Consider the following 19,359-nt stretch of genomic DNA (forward strand, 5'->3'; position numbering starts at 1 on the left):
TCACACTGGTCGCGTAGCGCGGCAAAGTGAGGTGTCAAATAACAGGCCTACAATATACTTACTAGATTGTGAAGGTTCACAGGCTAGTCAACATTTACATTAAACTAAGCTTCAGAAGATACGGTATGCATACTAACATTCAGAAGAACAAAAGTTCAGCATGTTTATGCATCTCAATGATTCACCATACTATAACCAATACAAAGCTGTGAGAAGGTGTGGAAATAAAGAAAATCGGTCGATGCTTCTCTGAGCAAAGGGCCTCCCTGCGCACGCATTAATTTCCTTAATTTCCTGGGCATGCTTGTTTCTTCTCAATGTTGCGAGCACTTTGAGCATGTTGGCAACTCCACAGCTAGCTAGCTGCCTCATCTTGCAATTGATGCTGACACATTTGCAGCAAACACATGAGGCAATAGAGATGACTCAACATGAGTCCATATTGTGCAGTTCCCCTGAAATCATCTTCATTGTCCTGAATCTGAAAAGATAGGAAAACAATAGCTATACTTAAACGGTGTTGCAAAACAGTAGCACATATCAATAGCTCGGCATGACAAAACATGATCATCTGGACGAAGGGGATACTGACCTGCCTGAGGAAGATTATATATAATTTCATAAGTCCTTGGTTGATTTCCACCTTCGGCTGCACTACTTGTTTGCTACTCCACACATGACAGGATCGTTCCGCACTGCAATCAGCAAGTCAACGTACGAATAAGCTTATTTCATCTTGCGGTGGTGATTGTACCTAGTATGAATGTAGGAATACCTGGAGCACCATGAGGTTAGCTGACAGCAGGTAGATGCAGCCATATAAGTTTTGTGCGGTGCTACCAAAATTGAGGTTTGTATCCCTTCCCGTTATGAGAATTCTTCTTGAAGTTGGTAGAATGTGACGGCTTGTTCTTTGCATCAAACTTGCCTTTCCCCTGAGATTTGTTCTTGTTGTTTTGGGGCTGGTTGGGCTATAAGTTCTTCTTGTGTACCATGTGGGCACTAGAAGCTCCCTCAGCGACCCAAGCACGTGTGTCTTTTGCTCTCGCCTTCTCTTCAAAATGAAGAGTGCTAATGAGATCCGAAACGGAAAACTCATGTCTCTTGTTTTTCAGAGAAGTAGCAAAATCGTTCCACGAAGGTGGAAGCTTGGCAATGATGGTCCCAGCAACAAATTTGTCCGGCAACACACACTTGAAGTACTCAAGTTCCTTAGCGAGTGACTGTATCTCATGAGTCTGCTGAACAACAGAGCGCTCATCAGTCATCTTGTAGTCACAGAATTGCTCCATGACGTACAACTCGTTGCCAGCGCCCGAGGCCCCAAACGTGGCCTCGAGCGCAGCCCACATGTCTTTGCCGCTGTCAAACGACATATATGAATCCACAATGGAATCGTCAAGAACACTCAGCAGGGCGGCTTTGAAGAGGGTATCCATGTTCTCAAAAGCTTCCTGCTGTGTAGGATTAAGATCGCCCTCAGGCTTACCCTTAGTGGCGTCATAGCAGTACATGATCTGAAACCAATATACTGCTCTTGTGCGCCACCTTTTATATTGCACCCCCTTAAAAGTAGGCGGCTTCAAAAGCGCAGCAAAACCACTCGGAGTAAATTGCCTATAATCAGGTTTTTGGATTGGATTGTTGAATATATGAGCAATTTACTATGAGATGTAATCCGAATCAACAGTAAATAGATCATGACGACAATTGCAAAGATCAAAGTAATGATGCGGACTAAACCAGGAGGACAGAATCACATACTGTACAGCGGGAGCAGAACCGTTGTGGTTGATGTTGTCACTCATGTCGTTGATGAAGAGGTTACCGAGGTCGGGGAAGAAGGCTGTCGTTGAGGAAGTCGTCGCTGGCAGCAGTCACAGGAGCGTGCTCCCCAAAAACCTGATCGCCCCTCTCCCGTACAGGATCACGAAAGGCGGGGTTCGGAGGACTGCTGTCCCTTCTCGCGGTGCACGCCGGAAGGAGGGATGGAGAAGAATTGCGTGGCGGCGCTAAGATCTGGAACGGTGCGAAACCATATGATACAGCGGCGGCTAGGGTAGAGCCTGTTAGTTCGGTCATGCGAGTAAGACCAAGTACTGTATAATAGTAGGCCTTTGGCCCAAACCCCGCGACCAAGTCAATAATAGCCCCACTATCCAAAAGAATCAGAAACGGCTGAGTAATTAAGGCGTCCGTTAATTATTAATTAATGACTTAATAAATTTTCCGACTCACACCACACTTAGAGCATGGTTAATAGTATAGCCAACATCCGGCTATATGAAGTTGACACATCATCTAGAACCAACCTAATACGTAGCCTGCTTACAATAGTTAGTCCCTTTAGTATAATACTATATCATTAATAATGGCCCCACCTTTTGTCTCACAAAGTATGTGTAGTCTGAAATGCCGGGCGTGCAGCGGGCGGTGCCCTCGGTCGGCGCGCCGCTTCAACGGCGGAAGCAGTGAGAGGTCGCGTCGCCCTGACTTGCCATCAATGTGGAGCGGCGGGCTCAGCTGGCGCCGGGCGGGAAGGTTTCGATTTTTGATTCAGTTGCTGTGCTGCTACCGTCCAATATTCGCGTGTGGTTGTTTCTAGAAAAAAAGGAGGTACTCCTACTTATGTTACTCCCACTATGGCTAGCCTTGCGCTTGGCTCTTCGCCTCTTCCGGAAGTCGAACAATAATGGTGGTACTACAGTAGTACTTCTGGCAATCTGACACCAAATGAACTGTTGCACGTCCACCGCTTGTAAGCAAAAGTTTCTCCTCGTGCTGAGAGCCACCGCGCACGCGTTGGCGAGGGAGAAGACGTAGTAAGCAAGCTTCTCGTCGTTCTGCGAGTTGACGGGACACATCAAAGTTATTTAGTAGTACGTACTCTCTCCAAAAAAGGGCTGACCATGTCATGGCTACCATCCCGTGCTCCGTCGTTGAGTAGGTGCCATCGAAGTGCACGACTCACTTACGCACTGCTTATCTGATTATCTCCATTTTCTTGCATGACACGTGCACCTTGATGCTAGATGTCTCGCGTGTTGGCAAAAGGATGAACAAAGCTCACGTAAAAAAAGAGTGGAAGAACATAGATTCCCGACGGCCGAGAAGGAGCAAGAAACCTCGCGGTGGAGCGTCTGCAAGGAACCTTGCGCGTTTTCCCCTATTTTTTGCCGCCTGCCCGCCTATAAACAAATAAAAGAACATGAACTCTTCGCTAACCACTAGAGACGATACATCAGGATGCTAAGTTGAAGATATTTTATTAGTTTATATTGATAACCACGCAAGAAGCCACACATGTACAGGACGCATGCAGCCACGCATGTACACACGCCAACGCACTAACTCATGCCGATCCAACTCATGCACAAATGCGCATAGCATGAGGCACACAACACACATACACAACAGATGCATGCACACAAACTCGGTTGCGGAATGCATGTGAATAACGCATGCATGCGCACACACTCGGCTGCATGGAGGCGTGCGCCATCTGCGGTGACGTCCGGTTCGTCGTGCTACGGCGAAGCTCGCACACAACGGCGCCTACGCATCTCTTGCAGCACCTCTTTGCCGTCGTTGCTCAACGACTAGCCGGAGACGAAGACGACCGCAGCCTCGGCCTTAGAGCTAGCACCGATGGAAAAGCACGCCCGCTGCACGCACACGAGCACGTACGGAGTGCCCACGACGTGGTGCGTCCCCAGTCGCCTCTACTCCTTCTGCGCACGTTGTCTATGAAGGCGGCTGCATGCCTAATGATGATGTGGGTGAGATCTTCTAGGACTCAGATGATGACGAGGAGGGTGTCTCCAACAGCGTTCCTCGGCTCGCACCTCTTGCATCACGGTGGTCGAGCTTGGAGTCATTCATCTGGTACACGTGGCATCTCAGATCTGGACACAAGGTGACGTGCACCGTCAAGGGGGTCAGGGCGGACGCGACCTCTCACTGCATCCGCCATTTGAAGCGGCGCGCCGGCCCAGGGCGCCGCCCGCTGCACTCCCAGCTGTACCCGCCTCCTCGCCGCATTCAAAAACCTACATTTACTAGTATGTATACACGTGCAAGGCACGTCTTAATATAACAGAGTGATTTTGGTAAAAGGGAAAAGAAGTAATATATGTGCTAATAGATTCAAAGAAAAGAAATTATAGTGATGTATAAATGCCGATATTAGTTCAATATTGTAAAAGCGGGAAGTAGTATTCATGCCATAAAACTGTACGTTCATTTAAAAAGAACTGCACGTTGCTTCACTTTTTCCATGTGTTCTTTTTTTAGAAATATCCACATAATCCTACTAAACCATCTCGACTGGGCTCAATCAAACCATCTGGTGGCCATGTGGCAACACAGCCCATTGGAGCTAGTTATGAGCTAGTTATGCGGGTTTAACAGAGGGGTTTGATGGAGGCGAGGAGGCGTGTTCAGCCGGGCGTGCAGCGGACGGCGCAGTACTATTCGATTTGACAGCTACTACTAGTATATTATAAAAAACAAAGAAGATTAGTAGAGATAGAGATAAGAGTAGAGACTAGGGAGGAGCACCATCTACTGCTTCGTGGGCTACTCCTGCGGTCCATTCGACAGACGCAACGTCCCCTACAGCCACTCCCTCCTGCGATCCATTCGGCGGGCACTATTGAAATTTGGGGAGCGCACTCTCGCGACTGCTGGCAGTGAAGACTTGTTCCCCGACCTCGGCAACCTCTTCCTCAACGACATGGGCGACAACCTCAACGCCAACGGTACTGCTCCCGTTGCACCGTATGTGTTTCTTACCTTCCCGTTCGAAATCGTGGTAGAATTCATGTTCATCTACTATGCTAGTCCACATGATTAGTTTAATCTCTGTTATAGCCGTCATGATTATTTTGTGCTTATTCGGACTAAATCTCGTAGTAACTTGCTCATATATTCAACTGCCGCAACGTCCCCTACAGCCACTCCCATTTCATGGACGGCCTGGTCGATGCCTCCAAAGAGCCCTTTGTCTACTTGCTATGAGTGCCCGATGCCGTTTTGGGGCTCGCCGGCGGACATCGTGCATCACCTCACGCCGGCGTGCGGAGATCACTACTGGCCCTTGGCGGAGAACATCAAGTACGAGACGTGCTACCCGTTCACCGTGCCAGAGTCGCTGGAGGATCACCGCCGCCTGCTAGTCTCGGAGGAGGACGGCAACGTTTTCCTCTTGATCGTGGGCACCGGCGAGGCCCGCGCATGCCGCCACCCCGTCTCTATAGTGTGCGTCAGGGGCGACGCCGCTGACACTGACACGAGGCCGACGTACGGGTGCGTGCTCACTGTTACTACCCCTTAGAGGTACGTGGGCGGCGACACTGGCTGGGCTGGCTACATCAAGCTGACTAGGATTGTGCAGAGCTGGGACCTTCCCGCCGATGTGGACATGGAAGACGCATGGTATGATTTGGCCCCAACGAGGTGCACGGGGACTCCAAGGAGGTTCACCTAGACATATGCATTACCAGGTTAAATGTTGATCATTAGTCTTCGCTCAATGTAATCCGCTGTCTAAGCATGTTGAGACTTCCATGCATGATCTTGCTCTATTGGAGTATCGCGCATGAATAAAAGTGTATCCATTTATGGTTTAGTCTAGACTCTTCCATGTATGAAATTTTTACTACAGTACTGGTGAAAGACTTATGATGAACCATTTCTTACATCTCCTCTGCCCCCTTCCAAGTCATCCTTATTTAATCCCTCCGTCTAGGTGTATAAGGGCATGGTTAATACTTAATAGTATAGCCAACTGTTGACTATAAGAAAGTGCCATGTCATCTGTAGCCAACATGTATAACAATCGATACTCAAAAACTAATTCTTAAAGATCATTTCTTGCAAAGCACAATAAGTGTTATTTCTTCACAAGTTTTGGATGCAGGTTGAACAATTGAACGCTTTTGTTTGCAAAAGATACTTTTTATCTATTTCACCCGGATGTTCGTGAGCTCTAGAGATGAAATAATATTCGAAGAATAGTTTTGCTGTGTCTCAGTCGACTGAGACTTTGTTATGTCTCAGTCCATGATATAGTCCTTTGATTTTGCATGGAGACTAGTACAAAAAAATTATTTTTCAGTTTTTTTATTTTTCTTCTTATACTATATCATTTGACTGAGACTTGGACTGAGACCTAGCCACACCCTTCGAAGAAACCTATCGATACCCTTTACACATGAGATGACCCCCACATCCTTTGTCAAAATAAACAACTCCCTGATCAATGCATTTCACTGTTCCGTGCAACACATGGGCACCTTAGGCTGGCCATAGTGGGGGTAACATAAGTAGTAACATGCACTTGGGACTTGCAAAGATGCTTATGTGGCAGGCAATTAGAGAAGAGAGAGATGGTTATAGTAACATAGGTAGATACCGTAACATAATAAATGTTATGCTACTATGTGTCATGCATGGCAATAAATGAGACTACCTATGATACTAATCTATGATACTATGCACTATGGATGTAGTATCATACACTAGTATCATATGCATGATACTAGTATATTGTACTCCCCACTATGACCAGCCTTACTATAGATTAGTACGACCAAAAATTGAACTAAGAATATATATAGTACGATAAATGCTGATGCATGTCACCTAAAATTATATCACTAAAAACTATGTTCAAATACTAATCCAACGATATAATTTTTGTTGACATGCACTAACATTTTGTCAGTTAAATCTTTAGTCAAATTCAATGGGGGACTAATAAACCACGACCAATGTAGTACTAGTGTAGAGGGCGGCGTTGCACGCGAGTCTCGCGGCAGTAAAGCCGTCGTATCACAAAACCCAACCACTAATAAGTGGCTTGGTAAAATAAACGGACAAGCAACCATCACATCCCTCCGTCTTGATTGTTCTAGAACACAGGTGAGGTAGCAGCAGTACACGGTTATGATTGATGTTCTTAGTCCTACTTAAAATTGGTACACTATATAGTAATATATATATATATAGTAGTATAGATATAGATATAGAAACCCGCATGGAATGCGAGAAACCAACTCCGGCCACAGACGTCCGTTCAGGAGCAGGACGCCGGCCAAGCTCCTCCTTCCACCATTTTGTCCACTCTTTCGGTGGCATCCGACGAGCAGGAAGAGCAGTTCTCCGGCATAAAAGCAATCTGGGTGGCCCACCGAGCCCGGCAGCTCGCTTCTCCACCTACCTAGCCTAGCCCGTCGGAGGTAGTTGCCGCACTAAGCCAGCGCGTGGTTCCGCAGCTGGCCTCTCCAATACAGCTCGAGGAAGAGTGCCGACTTGCTCCATGCCGGCTTGTCGGGGAGCACGACGGCACGGGCATCATCGCTGCCCTCGACGCCGCCGCGTCGTACAGCGCCTCCAGTGTCTGCGACTGCGCCATCCGCCGTCGACGCGCCCGTAGCCGCGACATGCACGCAGAGAAAGAAGCCGTCGCGGATGTCGATGAGGTGATGCGGCTACGCGGATGTGGACAAGGTGACGGGCAGCACGTCCCCGCCCGCCGCCATCATCGAGGAAAAGTAGAACACGGGAGGCCGCCGCCGATTGTATCCCATGAAGGCCACCGCCGAGGCGACGCCAGCGAATACAGCCGGTGTCTTGCTTGATTCTTCTTCTGCCGGATGCTGGAGGAGGACAAAGAGATTGGGCGGCGACCATTTAGATTAGGTATTTTAGTTCTACCAGGCAGGTTGTAATGGGAGTATTATAGGTAGTATCATGCATGCCAACTACTCCCTCCGTTCCTAAATATAGGAGTATTATAAGAGCATGGTTAATAGTATAACCAGCTGATGGCTACATGACACTGCCACGTCATCTATAGCCAACCTTGTAGCCTTCAAGTATAATACTCCCTCCATCTAGGTGTCATCTTACAAAAACCAAATAATCCCAAAATACTTAGGCGCGGTGCATTAACTTCTACCTCGTTTCTTGTTTATTGACATATCAACCAAAGAGATGTGGGTGTGAATGCTTTTAATGACTTGAACTAGCAAACACGACATGCAGTGGTTAGTTCACTGCATGCAATGCTATTAGTTAGCAAATAAACATTAATTTCTCTCGTCTCTTCCGAAAGTCGAACAATGATGATGGTACTACAGTCGATATTGTACTACTAGTAAGCAAAGCTTCTCCTCGTTTACGAGTAGACCGGACACATCAAAAGTAGTACATTGTCTCCAAAAAGGGTTGACCATGTCCATGGCTACCATCCTGTGCTCCGTCATTCAGTGTGTGCTTGTCGTCATTCTGCGAGTTGACGGGACACATCAAATTTAATACGTATTCAATACTCTCTCCAAAAAGGGCCGACCATGTCCATCAGTCCATGGCTACCATCCCGTGCTCCGTCATTGAGTACATGCAGTATTCACGTGCCATCGAGGAGGAAAAATATTACTACGTAGTACTAGGTGCCATCGTAGTGCACGACTCACTTACCACTGCTTATCTCCATTTTCTTGCATGACACATGCACCTTGATGCTAGATGTCCCGTGTGTTGGCAAAAGAATGAACAAAACTCATGTAAAAAAAGAGTGGAAGAACATAGATTCCCGACGACCGAGAAGGAGCAAGGAACCTCGTGTTGGAGCATCTGCACTCATAGTATTTTATATTATTTAGCGATATAAAATCAACCAATCATGTCCACAGTATACCGGAAGAGTACAAAACACGGCAGACCAGTGTAGTTACATCATATTGTACGTGGCCAACCCACGCTATCACCATATTTCTTGGCCTCCGTGCGACACCTAGCTCTAGTAATCCACCAGCCCGTATCGCTTCTCGCTCCTCGTCTATCTCAAAGTGCGGTGGGCTGGCATTTTTGCCATCTATTGAGGTCGGTTAACTCGACGTGCCAAGAGAATTCTAAAACAATTACTGTACTATATTATTTTGCCAAGAAGAGGAAGCGCTTTGACCGACGGACCAAACGAGAGAGGCGTGTTGTGCCGTGAGTGGGCCCAGTTTCTCGTTTTGAACTTGTTTGGTGTAGTAGTAACACTTGGTTTTGACTATCGGTAAGATTTTATATACTCCCTTCGTCTAGTGAATAAGTCATCTTAGATTGTGCACCGTGACCAAGGAAGAGGGGAAAACGAGACAAATTGATATTTATTTGCTAATTAATAGCATCGCATGCAATGATCTAGCCATTGCATGTCATGTTTGGTAGTCTAAGTCATTGAAAACATGCACGCCCCACATCTCTTATTGGTGGATATGTCAAGAAACAAGAAACATGGTGGGAGTTAATGCACCGCGCCTAAGTATTTTGGGATTATTTGGTTTTCGTAAGGTGACTTATACACCTAGACGGAGGGAGTAGGGCCTAATGTATTCTTCGAGGATGCTTTTGACTATTGATAAGATTTTATATAATTTGAAAATTATATCATTCGAAGATCCTTTCACGTTCCGTTTTCAAAAAGAAAAAAGATCCTTTCACGTACGAATTTGACTGTATGCTTTGAGCAACTTGCATGTCCTATACTGCTCCTGTTTGGATACTCTAACTTAGCTAGAGGTTAGACTAACTCATGACTAACCCTGAACTAACTGTAGCCAAAGAGGTGTTTCGGTGACAGGGTTAGATTGACAATAAGTGCACTTGATGGAGAGAGAAAAGTGATTTTTCAGTGGGCCCAAGGAGGTACTTACTGTGGGAAAGGTGAAGTGATGGTTGCTTCGCCCGAGCAACTTATTACTCTGGGAATATGGGAGTACCGGCGGATTCAAGGAACAGAGAAATGATGGTTGCTTCGTCCGAGCAACTTACTGTGGCGAAGGTGGGGCTCTGTGATTTGACTGCTCACTAGTCATTACTAATGCGGCGCAACGACCAGGGTGAATCTTTCCCTGCAGTTGTGCACTCAATATTGCTGCACGGCAGGTGGAGCCGGATGAAGGATGTCCCACATGTCGGCGAAACGAAGTTGAATTGTTTCTGGCATTGCTATCAATCCTTCAAGATTTGTTTATATGTACGCATAATTTTAATGAAATTGTACTGTGATGATATGAAGGTTTCAACTTTGGTTCCCGCAGGAAAAAAAGGTTTCAACTTAGGATTCATGTGTCCTCTTGCCTCAAGATTATCTCGTTACAACATTCCATCAAATACAAATGAAACTACACCATGGCTGCTAATGCATCTCAATGGTTCGCAGATCAGCGCCAATATTCACATCACAACTGAAGACAAAGTTGTGAGAAGGTGTACAAATAAACAAAAATATATAATTGATAGATGTTGTTCGTAGGCATGGGTCCATTTCCTGGGCATAGTGTTCATTGCTTGGCAGCTAGTTTCACCCAGCGTTGTAGCCAAAAAGGGGGTGTACGGAGGACACCACAATCCGATCATTATGTGCAGCTCCACTAAAATCGAGCTCACCATCCATGTTTGCAAAGATATCCAGTCAGTGTGATTACAATAATAGTGGAACTAGATGATGAAACATAACACACACAAATAGAAGCCGATCACCTCTGCGATCTCTCTTTAGGACTAACTACTTGTTGGAGAAGATTAGGCAGGAGTTGGATGAGGAGGATAGCAAAACCAATCTCCCTTTCTGCAGTCCCACAGAAATGTAAAAACGTTGCCCGTGTGACATTTTGGCAGAACTGCACAAAACACTCTTAAGAAAAAAATTGTGCAGTTCACCAAAAGGTCGCAATAGCAACGAGGTGAAATGGCTAGCCCTGTTTTCAAAAAAAAGGTAGAAAGGAAACAATTACTGGCGAATAACATGAGTTGAAGACACATACGCCGACAAAAAAGAAGCACACTCCATGTAATAAGGGAAAGATGGCAGCATGGTGGTTTATCAAAAATGGTTTGAGGACGAGATTGCAAGATGGAAAGTAAGCCGGCCGAGATATGTTTTAAGAAAACAACTAAAGAAGATCCACATGCAGCAACGTGGGAAGATGGGCAGTCGAGCAAGGCAGGAGGAAGCTGTACTTGAGGGTCGTCGGGATGTTACTAGGAGGACGTCGGCGGCTGGGATCTGCCCATACTACGGCAGCGAGGAAGTGGCGAAGGCCCTACCGTGCCGGAGCTTGGTCAGAGAGAACGGCGGGTACCGCAGATTGGGACGTGCTGCCTCAACGCCGTCGAACGGAGAAACGATGCACATCCTCCCTTTCCGCCGGAGGACGGGATGCAGCCGGATCACTGACCAACTGTGAGAGAGAGAGAGGCCGCCGCCTTGTGTGAGATGGTGTGACGAGAGACAAACCCCGGCAGGCAGGCTCCGTTGTATATAGTGGAGCGGATTTTTCCATTTTCCCCACAGCAATCGTTTTATATTCTGTACTACGCGCCATTGAGGAGGAATATATAACTTTATTCAATACAAACGCGTCAAGTCGAACTTTGTTCCGTCTAGGCGTGGTACCCGACCCTACTTCGAGTAAACAACCGCTACACGCGTCAAATTATCACGTGGGCTGCCTTTTCGTACAGAAACGAACTCCACCGTGTACCCGCGCGGGTGTGGCCGGGAAACGAGACGTGAGTACGTGCGTCCTGCGTGCACCTCTTCTTTAGGTGCAGGTACGTACGTGGGTGGGTGTGAGAGAGATGGTTTGTGCGAAACCGAGGCAATGTGTCGATGATATCTCAAACAAAAAACGTAACATATGCAATGTGTGTGAAACAGAGTCATGGATATATCATATATAGAGGGAGCGATCCACGAGAAGAGAGTGGAGGGATCATCGGCGTGAGATATCGATAGAATCAAAAACAGGGATGACGTGTGTGGCCGCGTGATCGATAAAGAGTGCCATCGAATTTGTGTTTGCCCACGTCAAAGATACAGGGCGGCTGGCCTACTGGAATTTGAGAGGGCAGAGGTGCAGTTTTTCTCTGTGGCATGGATACCTACCTACAACGTTCGACTATCGGTGGGGGGAGGTGGCAGAGACCTAACTATAGAGAGGTAGATCGACTAGTATATGTGTGGAGAAGGAGAAAGACCTACCTATGTATAGAGGGAGATCGATCGGCATCCATGGATATGTGTAGCAGAGGAATAAGGTTGGGAGAAAGACAAAGGTAGAGTGTCGGAGGGTTGGTGGTGGAGTGGCGTCTCACAAATGGTGGGAGAGGCCTGCTAGACAAACAGAGGGTACGAGTGCAATATCAATAAGAGAGGGCGGGGATGTCTGTCTGTCTATGCACATGCCTGTGAGAGACGGGTCGGGAGGTATGCAAGGATTATGAGGGGAGACGATATGGTTGTGGTAAGCATACGTAACTACATAGGAAGATCAACTGTCGTGTGTCCGAGAAAGGGAGAGACATAACTAGTGAGGTAAGTCTATCGGTGCGTGGGGAAAAGAATTATAGTCGACCTAGCTATATGTAGGGAGATCAGTACGTATACATGCATGCATGTGTTAGAAGCAAATAAGGTCCGGAGAGACAGACAGGGGGAAAGGGGTGCGGCTAGGAGGTGGTGCGAGAGGCCTACTATGTCGAGGGGGAGGAGTGTGCGACTATGAGATCGATGAAAAGAGGGGCGGGAGTGTGCACCTGCGTGGAACCGTATTGGACATAGGGGGCATGGACGGTGAGAAGAGAAGAGGGGAAGTATGTGTTTGTGGTAGGCACACTTGGCTAGAGAGGTATATCGACCGGTGTGTGCCGGAAAGAAGGAGTCGGGGGGCCTACACACACCGCGGGTGAACGACCTAAAGAGAAATAACGAACGTGCGCGATGGAGGGGACGCTGAGGGAGGGTGAGAGGGGGGCGGGCGTGTGCATGCACGATAGAAAATTAGCGCTAGCTAGCTACAAAGAGAAGAGGATCATGAAGGTGTTAAAGACGAACATAGATCATAATTCCTTATAAAAAAGTGGATACGGATACTTGAAGAAGATATCATAATGTAGAACATTGATTATAATTTGGGCTAATGTGTGGCTTTTGCAGCTCAGGGCTAAATACTGGTCATAATGTAGGGGGCGGGGCACTATACTTTGTGTGATAAACATGGTGTACGTATGGAACATAGTTTAGATTATGAATATATAGTTAGTACATCAAATGTACTATTATTTGGAATCAACATCAAGTGTATTCAAAAAAATTGAATTCGAGTTCATATAGTACACATAGTTCATATCTATCTCTATAGTAATCATGTAGTGTGTTGTTAAGGTAATACACGAATGATGGTTGAAGTTGGCAACAATCATGATTGTAGATTCTTATTGAAATAGAGAAACGAATTCAAATTCAGTTCAAATTGCAGCGGTAGTATAGACATTTGGAATGCACTAAAATGTTGGCATTAGTAGGTTACCTGCATTATACAGCCAGCGAAAAAATTAATTGGACATAACATGGATCCATACTCCCTCTTCCATCTATAGAGGGCCTAATGCATTTTTAAGACCGCCTTTGACTATTTACAAGATTAATAGTACACGACATGCACAATGTGAAAATTATATCATTGAAAGCTCCTTTCACACACGAATTTAACGGTGTGCTTTGTGTAAGTTGCATGTCATATATTATTGCTCTAATATTTGGTTGGTCAAATTTAGCCACGAAAAGCGCATTAGGCCCTATATAGATGGAAGGAGGGAGTAGCTTTGAATAGAATTTGTATAGTAAAACGGGACAAGAGTCTCTCTTTGTGTGGTGTGAATAGTTTTTATTTTTTTCATTTTTTTCATTGAGGGAAGTGCGAATTGATTTGGTACGTACAAGTACAATATTACATGTTAGGCTTGTCCCTAAAATTCAACCCGCGCCTTGTTATATCCCAAAAATTCAGATATCGTGCTCCCAAAACTTGCGCCTTCACAACCCGCGCCTTGCTATCCCGAAATTACAACGCGCGCGAAAACTCCCTCCAGCTACCAAATCCCGACACGGGAAATCCCCCTTTAACCCTGAGCCGAAAGGGCCGCTAGATCAAATCGGAGGGGGGTAATTTTGTAACACACCTTACATTTTGGACAAGCGCGTCCCTAAGTCATGGTTCCCCCTCGCATCGCCTCCTTTTCGCCATTCAAAATCTGGCCGCCATAACCTCTCCGCTCCAGCCGTGAAACCCCACCCTCCTCCGTCCGCCACCTCACCGCTGCCCAGCCGGAGCCTCTTCCCCAACGACGTCGTCCACCGCAACAGCTCGACGTCCCTCATCCGCCTCCCTGCATGAGGATCCGTCATCCATCCCGTCGTCCTGCCGGTTCAGCCGCCCCGTCCTCCACCTCCAAGGAGCTGCTCCGACGATCGCCTCGTCTATCGCGGCTGCTCCATCCCCACAGCGCCGCCTTAACCTGCTCCACCGGAACCGCAGCATCCTCACCGACTCCTTGGACGAAGCCGAGGTCTGCTCGGCGCCACCAAAGAGGTTGTACACTCATCGCATCGCACCTTCTCCTTAACTCGACCTCCCGGCGCCGACGGTGCTCCATCTCGCACCCCCATGGAGCAGCTACCTCGAAGCCGGCGCTTCGGACGACATCTCCACGGTGGCTCACCCCAGTGCGAGGCCCCTTCGGCGGCGGCGTCCATACCAGCTGGATCTGCTGCTGCTACTCCGGCTGTCACTCGGTCGCTCGCGCTGCTGCTGCTCCGGCTCTCGCTCGCTCGCTCGCGCTGCTGCTGCTCTTCCCCCTGCTCGTGCTGCTGCTCTGCTCCAATTTAACTACACTTCATTTGACTGAATCGACTTTTGGGTCAGTCGATTTTCAGGGGGTGGTGGGTCTCGCCGGAGTTAAGGAAGAACCACCCGCAGTGGGGAGGTGGCTCGCCGGAGAGGTACGCCACTATCTATCTTAGGGTTCTGGGTGGGGTGCTGCTCGCCGGCAGTGGGGGCGCGGTGGTGGGGCGGTGGCGTGGGGATCGCCGAAGAAAAAGCTTGGCGCGGGGGGGCTAGAGGGCTGGCCGGGGCGGTGGCAGACCGACGGTGGGGAGTTGTTTCGGGGCGGTGAGGCGGCGGCGGACCAGCGGTGGGGAGTTGTCTCGGGGCGGAGAGGCGGTGGCGGACCGGCGGTGGGTAGTTGTTTCGAGGCGGCGAGGCGGCGCGGGGTTCGGCCGATGGTGGCTGGTGGCTCAGGGGGTGCAGGTTGAAGATGAACTGCAAGCCCTCCCTAAACTTTCCCATGTGAAGTGCCTCTCTGCTACCATTGCGTTCAGTTTCGACAGTAACATTTAGATTCCAAAGTAAATTTCAGTTTCGACAGTTAAGTTCAGAGTCAACAGTTTTTACCTCATCTGTTGTAGTCAGGTGGTTTTTGGTGATGTAAATTTTACATCTATCACTTTTTGGTAATGCATTTTACATCATCTATTGGAGATGCTATTAGAATCCCACTTGAGATTAACGATGTCTGTCTTGTGCTGCTTCAGCCTTGACGTCTTACGGCTCACCGGAGCTGCTCCAAGGACGGAACGATCCATCACAACAGAGCAGTGCCCTGGACGCCGTCTACAGATTCCTCAGATCTTCCTCCACACCTCCGAGAGCCACCTCTGCCTCAACTTCTTCAGTGACCAACCCAATGATGGTGAGGTCGACACGGCTACGGCAAAGAGGTTGTACACTTGTTGCATCACTCATTACTCTACATTCATGTCGATCCATTAGGGCTATTGTGGTTCAACGGAAAAACATAGCAATAGGAATTTTTCCTATGGCACTCTAGTATTCAATTATTCATGCAATTTGTTGAAAGGAATGGAGCAAAACATCCACCTGGACCTACTTTTCAAAATCCTATGCATGAAAACAAGACCAAGTGCATTAATGGCAGAATAACATTCTAACTGTACACGCTTTCATATGGTTTCACTTTATTTTGGCCACGTTTCTTTGCATTCCTCTGCTCCTCCTTTTCCTGTGAACCAAACACCCAAGTTGACAGAAATCCTGTGTTCACAAATGCTCTGTTTCCCATGTGCATTCCTATCCTATTCCGGTGTTTTTCCTCCTATCCCTGTGTTTTTAGAATCATGCAAGCCAAATGTGCCCTTACAGAATTACTTCAGTTACAGGTAGGTGTGGAAGAAAACTTTGTGTGGTTTGTCCTGCTCCTGCCGCGACGTCGTCCACCTCATCTGAGCTGCTCCATCGACAGAAGCATCCACCAAACCAGACATCACGACTCCTGACCGTCTTCGCCGCCTCAGATCTCCTTCCCTGCCGCCGGCACCCACTGCAACGGCATCACCATCATCGACTCAGCAGATGAACCTGAGGAGTACACGGGTCCACAAGAGAGGTCGCACTCTTTTGTTTCTGCTTATGTTATGCATTGCTTAATATTACCTGCTACTTTATTGTCATGTTCACCTCTTAGACTCCAAGTCAGGTCCAAATTGATGTCCAAACTTGAGTTCTAAATTAGTTGTGGGGCACATATCGAGGCAGCAATGAATAGTATCTCTGTCTAATATCTGGTTCACCTAGGGTATGCCTATGTTGTTCATCTTGGGTGGGAAACAAATAGTAAATCAATCATCATCTGTTTTTTTATTAAATTAAAGCAATCATCAGCCTGCTATCATTATTTTTGGATCCATCCACTGGTTGTTGCCATTACTCTAGATTTCTGCATGCCCTCCTTACATAATCTCACTATATTTTTTGTATGCATGTCAGATATTGTACACAGTTATGCTGAACATGTGGAGAAAAAGAGAAGAGTTTTGCGTGGCAATACAATGTCATGCAGACATCGCTCCATGGTGGGTTCAATGGCAAACCCCCCCCCTCTCCAGATTGTAATCCAGAGGAAGATATCTGTTCTGAGGCGAATTCAGACGCAGCTGACCACTCCTATTTACCCCCCAAGGTGTTTGCTCTAACTTGGCATGATGATGTTAGTCATATCATGCATATTTTGCCTTCAGTGCCTACTTTCGACATCATATATGTCATCTGCTTAGTTTAGACATGTTCTGTAATGCCACCTGTTTAGTTTCAATATCATATATGGGAATTATGCAGTCTCATGTCTTTTAGCCAACCATAATATATGTGAAATGTGCGATGCCATCCTGTTTAACCAGGCATCATATATTTGAATAATATCTAGCCCATCCTTTTCTTCATTAAATTTCCATTTGTCGACAATGTTTGTACATTAAACTACTCTTCCTGTGAATCAGCCATTTGAGTGGGTGATGGAAAAATCTGGAGTGAAAACAAGGCCTTCAGAGCAGACAGTGCTACCTGTCAAAGCAGATCTCTTGCTGGGTCCCGATAGCTCCTCAGAGATGGATTCAGAGACAGATGACCAGTCCTATTCCCCCACCAAGGTGTATGCTCTAACTTGGCACGGTTCTACTTCTCATATCATGCATATGGTGTCTTGCATTGCATAGTTTAGACATCATATACACAATATTCAAGACCATGTTCTTAGTTCAGACATCATATATGTGAATGCCCTCCGCTTAGCATATAAATCACATATGTGAATTAAATCATGCGATCCTGGTTACTTAGATAACATGTATGTGAATTATGTCATGCGATCGTGTTTAGTTAGTCATCATATCTTTGAATTATGTTATGCTATGTATCCAGTTTAGATAGACATCATATATGTGAAATTATGTCATGCTATCCGTTTTAGTTAAACAATATACATGTCAATTATTTAATGCCCTCTTTTTTCCACACTATCTATTGCATCTATCTCTCATACAATGTCTGTACATTCAATTATGTTTCCTGTTTATCAGCCATTTGAATTGGAGCGGGTGATGGCAGTATCTAGCGGAGTAAAAACACGGTCTTCAAATAAAACAGTGCTACCTCTTGGTGGAGATAGCACCCCGGTTGTACATGCACGAGAACCAGCCCTACCACACATAACCCAGACTCTCGCAGATTTTACCCCTACTGCGATGGACAGAGAACCAGCTTCACCCAATCTAACCCCAACCCCAACAGATAGTAACCCAGTTCCTGTTGACACAGCACCATCTCCACCACAGAGCTCCCAAACAAGAGCAGTTGGTAAGGCAGCTCCAGTGCCCAAAGCACCAGTACTACCACGGGGAACCCCAACTCCACTAGTTAGTACACCTATTCCTGTGGAGGAAGCACAACCAGCCATTCATAGTTTAGCATCTATCGCATTTGATGTTGTTAAATCCTATGTGCATATCTTCCCATCATGGAAATATTATACTGAAGATGAAGGAAAATGCCAGTTGCAGGTGTTTGTCCAGGAGTTATGTGTAAGTAATGTTATTCATGGCAATTACTTTGCTTTGTCCCATACATTCTACCTCCATGATGGTTATAATACAGCAAATTTTCCCATTTTTCTCTATAGAGAAGGACCGATTTGGAAACTCAGGATGAGGTAACCTGTGCTAATTCCTCTGCTATCTTCAAGAATGCTTGGTGGCAGTATTGGAATTACCTGAAGACAACATACTTCACTGTCAAAGAAACTCATCAAATTCCCTTACGTTCTCCCGAGACACATTTACTGGACGATGACTGGGAACGCCTTGTTCTTTACTGGTCCCGATCCAAGAATGTGGTAAGGTCTATGAGCTCATTTTATTTTAAGTACTATATGCTTGCTTCTTACTGTACTCTGTTCATGTAGAACAAGTGCTTAAACCTGAAGAACAACTGTTCTCATTTAAGATTCCATTGCTATCGTGCATACTGCTTTGCTCTTGTATCACTATATTTACTCATACAAACTTATTTTTAAATTGAACTATCCAATGGAAAGTCCAATGGCACAACAGGTATGTTTACGCATGTTTCTTTAACAGGTTTGCTCTTATAAATAGCTCTGTTGATTTCAATTTCAATTGTGTATACAGTTGACTTCTCATATCATGCACATTACTAGCATCATAACAGGGCCAATAGTGTTGTTGTACATGTAGACCCGTGGTACCCTTCTGAAATCTTGTTGTGCCGTTTAGTTTCCCACGCTTTGTATTATTTCAGTGCTGCTTTCTCTTGAACTGATATGATTTGAACCGTGTCTCTATTTTGATTTGGCAAGACAATGCAGTGACCATAGGATATAGATATATGTTTGTTTGATGCTTTTATAATGTACTACTTGGCAATAGAAGACATGGTAGTTTCATCTTGTCCACCTTACTAATGAACTGGTTCACCGAAATGAGTTTCATATACTAGTACATGCTAAACTTGTTATGTGTCTGCTTGTTTCTTCTTTTAAAATGCTGACAGTATATTGGGGAAGAGTGCCTTATTAAGCAATGATAAAGGAAGTAATGCAGATAAGGTTCAGGATCGTGAGACATCCTTGTTGGTCTCCAACAAAGCT

Source organism: Triticum aestivum, chromosome 2D (assembly GCF_018294505.1).
Source record: "Triticum aestivum cultivar Chinese Spring chromosome 2D, IWGSC CS RefSeq v2.1, whole genome shotgun sequence".
NCBI lineage: Eukaryota > Viridiplantae > Streptophyta > Magnoliopsida > Poales > Poaceae > Triticum > Triticum aestivum.